The 5,000-nt window shown below is 54.1% G+C and overlaps 1 pseudogene; it reads right to left on the reverse strand.

Annotated features, from left to right (window-relative positions):
- Window positions 1-1,591: 1,591 nt before the first annotated feature.
- On the reverse strand, window positions 1,592-3,520 carry LOC115533467 (atypical chemokine receptor 3-like; annotated as a pseudogene).
- Window positions 3,521-5,000: the final 1,480 nt, after the last annotated feature.

Genomic DNA, 5,000 nt, shown 5'->3' on the forward strand with positions numbered 1-5,000 from the left:
TGCTGTGCGTGCGTGCGTGCGTGCGCGCGCGCGTGTGTGTGTAAGTGCATGTGTGTGTACATGCATGCGTGTGTGCGTGCATGTGTGTGTACTTAAGTGTGTTTATATAGCGTATGTGTGTATATTTGCATAGCGTTCATGTATGTATGTGTGTGCGTGTGTATGTGTGTGTATGTGTGTGTGTTTGTACAGCGTCTATACAGTATGTGCGTGTGCGTGTGCATGTGTAACCGAAGCTCTAATCGATTGCGACGCTGAGTGAACCCTCATGTGTGCGTCTCCTACGCTCTGCTGCGGCTGTGACCCGGCAGGGCGCTGGGGCCTGGACCCAGGCTCCAGGACACCTCAAGGCCACGGCCGGGACGCGGGCAGCACCAGCACCCGGCAGCACCTCCACCACGCCGGGCCCCGCTGAGTCCTAACAGATGCTTTGAGGCCCCGGGGGCCCACGGCAACGCTCTGCTTTGTGTTAGACTTTCTCCGCGCTGGAGACACACGCGTTCAGATCTCCTCCTGCTGCCGGGATGCCCAGGAGATGAGCGAACCGCGCGGGATCGGGTTTGACAAGGACCGAAGAAATCAGCATGGCACAATTATGTATTTTTGTATTTAATATACAAAAGAGAAAAACACATGTTTAACATTTATACACCCGCCGAATGCCCCTGGATAATACACACGGTTCAGTCTTTTTCTAATCTTCGTGCGGGATCTCCGCAGTATGGAAAAATACATGTGTAACGAATAAAGTAAGGACAATCTGTTTCAGGTCAATATATTAAACAAAAGAAACATGCCTTTTACCGAAGACATCAAATGACCAGTATGTCACAATATTTATAACTAGTCAAACATTACACACACACACACACGCACACGCACGCAAAAAAAAGACACGCACTCTCACACACACACACACACACACACACACACACACACACACACACACACACACGCAAAAGAGACACACACTCACATACACACACACACACACACACACACACACACACACACACACACACACACACACACACACACACTTAAACATACACAGCCTTACAAACACACGAACACACTAAAAACATACACACAATCAACCATACACACACATACACAGAAGGATACACACACACAACCATACACACATACATACAACCAAACAAACGCACACACACAGTGAGTTTCTGTTCCTGATTGTGGCGTTTAAACGGTGGGTTTGCATCACAGCTGCTACCACTGTGTAGCAGCTGAAAGGCTGCAGGCTAGTTGTTGCTCATGAAGGCTAAGATGAACGCACCTCAACAAAGCATCAGGATTCAAACCCGCTGAACATATGTCTCTCTCTGAGGAGCCGGGCTGATAGTGAGCCAGCGTTTCCATCTATACTGCGGAACGTTTCAGAGCAGTCGTCTGAGCGAGACGAGGAGGAGACAACAGAGCCTTCACATGAACTAGCATTGTTAATTAGTAGCTCTAGCACGGAAATTATACCAACCGAAAAATTGCTAACAGCACGAGTTGGTAAATGCAGATGTTTTCTGCTTTTGTTTGTCTTTAACTATGACAACACTTGCATATTGTCTGAGGAAAATTAGCATTAAAATGGAAATAGCCTTTTTAATGAGGTTGGTGGAGTATAGAATAGGCCGACAACCAATCAGACGCTCAGAAGTGACGCAGCTTGACAGTACAAAATGGAGTCCATTGGTTGCTACACGGTTTAAAGCTATTAAACACAGGAAGAAACTAAATATAAATATGATTTGATACAAAACGATAACCATATCACGGTTAGCGATGGTACGATGTACAGAGGTTTATTCCTATATACTAGAGGGAGAAACCTGGTCCAGACTTTCCCTGCTGTAAAAAATTACATTTATACAAAATCACTCTGATACTACATAGCAAAATATATATATATATGGTCAGTGATTGGTCACCTCTGCTATAGAGTTATTATATTAAACAAACTAAAGTTCAGCCATTACAATCCAACTACATTATTGCAGACAGTATCTCCCAGTTCAATACGTCTAAGTGCTTTTCCTTTATCAGTCCGTAAGAAAATCAAACCAGATGCAGAACGGTCGTCTTCTCAACCCACAAAGGCCAACAGCATCGTTCAGAACTGGAGAGGAACCAACGTCTTCATCAGTGAGGTCTAACGTCGGCCCTTCTTCCCACTGCTCCTATCCTCGCGCAGCGCAGTCTTTCCGTCCCGACGCGACGGCGTTCCTCAGACCTGCGGCGAGCTGTCGACCGCCACTGCCGAGTACTCCGCCTCGGAGACGTGGGAGGTGTCGATGAGGCGCGCCAGCCCCGTGCGGGTGGAGTACTTGAAGATGAAGGCCTTCATGAGGTCGTAGCGGTAGTTCCGGTTGATGAAGTTGTACAGGATGGGGTTGAAGCAGCAGTGGAACAGCGACAGGCACTGGGTGAGGTGAAGGGCCACGTAGAGCACGTTCTCCAGGCCGCAGGTCAGCGGAACCACGCCCAGCTGGGAGAGGGCGTCGGTAAGCAGGACGGCGTGGTACGGCCCCCAGCAGCCCAGGAACACCACGATGTAGGCCAGGATCACACGCCGGCTCACGCAGCGCTCCTGCTCGCCGGCTGACCCCGGAGAGGAGCAGGAGGAGGAGGAGCAGCAGGAGGTGGAGGACGTGATGACGGAGGAGGAGGAGGGGGGGGAGGTGACGGAGGAGCGGGACAGAGCCCGCGCCAGCAGGGCGTAGAACACGGCGATGACGGGGAAGGGTGAGCGCGAAGCCCAGCAGGATGAAGCTGAGCTGCACCCCCCACCATCCACTCCTGGGGGCTGTGGTCGGGGTACACCGGCCGGCACAGCGTTGGCCTCGCCGTGGGCCGAGCGCACCGCCCGCAGGAAGTAGGTGTCGGGCAGCGAGGCCAGCAGCGCCAGCAGCCACACACCACGCACACCCCGCGGCGAATCAGCTTCCGGCGTCGCGCGGCGGCCGGGCCGTCGGCCGCGCCCGCGCCCCGCCCGCCCCGCCCGACCACGCCCAGGTAGCGGTCCACGCTCATGCAGGCCAGGAAGAAGATGCTGCTGAACAGGTTGACGGAGAAGAGCAGGTGCGTGAGCTTGCACGCCGCCTCGCCGAACGGCCAGTGGCCGCTCTGCGCCAGCGAGCTCACCCACACGGGCAGCGTGACGCACACGCACAGGTCGGCCGCCGCCAGCTGCGTGACGTACACGTGCGTCTCGTGGCGCGGCGCGGCGCCGGCGTCCCGCTGGGCGCGCACGTTGACCCACAGCACCAGGGCGTGGCGGCCAGGCCGACCACGAAGATGAAGGTGTAGAGGACGCACATGGAGGAGAGCAGCGCCCTCCGGCTGAAGGCCGTGGCGCACAGCACGACGTCCCCGCTGGAGATGTTCCCCAGGGGGTCCGAGGAGTTCCGCTCCCCAAAGTACTCCCACAGGTCCTCCATCTCGCTGGTGCTCAGGCTCATGGGTCCAGTGCGGGGGGGGGGGGGAAGGCTCCTGGGAGTGGGTCAGCTCCTGGAGACAGGGGACCACAGGGGAGAGGGGGGGGGGGGGGGCATGTGTGTTAGCGTGTGTGTTTCTGGTAGCACGTTTCCTGTTTTTTTAGGGGGGTTCTCAAGAGGAAAACGTGTCGGTGTTAAGCTTGGGATGTGATGTAACAAAAAGCACGGTTGTAGCAAGAATATTATGGGATGCAGGAAGGAATTGTATCGGCTTTGAATAATAAAAGTCAAGGCCTCTTGTGGTTTCCCCATCGAATGCATAACAGACTAAATGTGGTCGAAATACAACTTTCATAAGTTCTCAGATGTTCTCAGATGTTGTGTGTGTGTGCATGAGGATGTGTGTATGCACGTGTTTCTGTGTGCGGTTGGCTGTGTGAGTGTGTGTGAATGTGTCTGCGTGCGTACGTGCGTCTGTATGTGTGTGTGTGTGTGTGTGTGTGTGTGTGTGTGTGTGTGTGTGTGTGTGTGTGTGTGTGATGTGCGCCAGGAGCCGGGCGTTCCATATTGTTTTCTGTCTGATCTCCAGCGAGCAGCAGCAGAGCTGTTTACACCAGGCCGAGAGCAGACGGCAGATTAGGACGGGGGAAGGAGATCCACAAACCCAAACAGAAGGTCTGGAGTGTTCAGGCCGTCCTTAGATACGGCACCGGGAGAGATAGGGAACCCCATCCCACTTTACGGAACTCTTCCCCCCCTCTTTTCCGAGATTATTTGAAAGGGCAGAACCACAGTTTCCCAGGCGCCGTCGGCCTCAACGTAAGCAGAGGGTGAGGAAACCGCCGTCCCACCCGGAGGATGAAAGGAAAGCCGGCTTATAGCCTCACACACACACGTCGTATGACGACATCTGAAACTAATAACACACTTTACACCCGCACACACACACGCACACATGAACGCATACGCACACACACACACACACACACACACACACACACACACACCACACACACACACACACACACACAGAGGCAGCCACAGTCACACATGCAGCCACAGAAACACACACACACACACGACACACACACACACACACACACACACACACACAGATGCGGCCACAGACACACATACACACACACGCACACACACACATACACAGATGCGGCCACAGACACACAAACACACACACTGAACCACTTGTGTCTATACATCACTGGAGCTTCCAACGCCGCGTGTGTCCGTCTGTTCTCCCGCTGTCTGCTCTGACGTCTCCATCAGACTCTTCCACCCCGCCGGCCGCGGCACGGCAGGGGGTCGCAGGTCAAAGGTCAAAGGTCGTCAGCCGGGTCGTCCCCGGTACATGAGCTGATTAACCCCCAGCCCGGCTGTGTGACCTTTGTGTACACACCCGGAGATGGATGTGTGCGTGGGAGGATTTAGTGTCCGCACATGTGGTCTGAAACCGTGTGTTTGAGCTAGCTAAAGGGTCGCACACTCTGGGGTCCCCTCAGCTAGCTATAGGGTCACACTGGGGTCCATTAGCTA

Source organism: Gadus morhua, chromosome 20, assembly GCF_902167405.1.
Source record: "Gadus morhua chromosome 20, gadMor3.0, whole genome shotgun sequence".
Classification (NCBI taxonomy): domain Eukaryota; kingdom Metazoa; phylum Chordata; class Actinopteri; order Gadiformes; family Gadidae; genus Gadus; species Gadus morhua.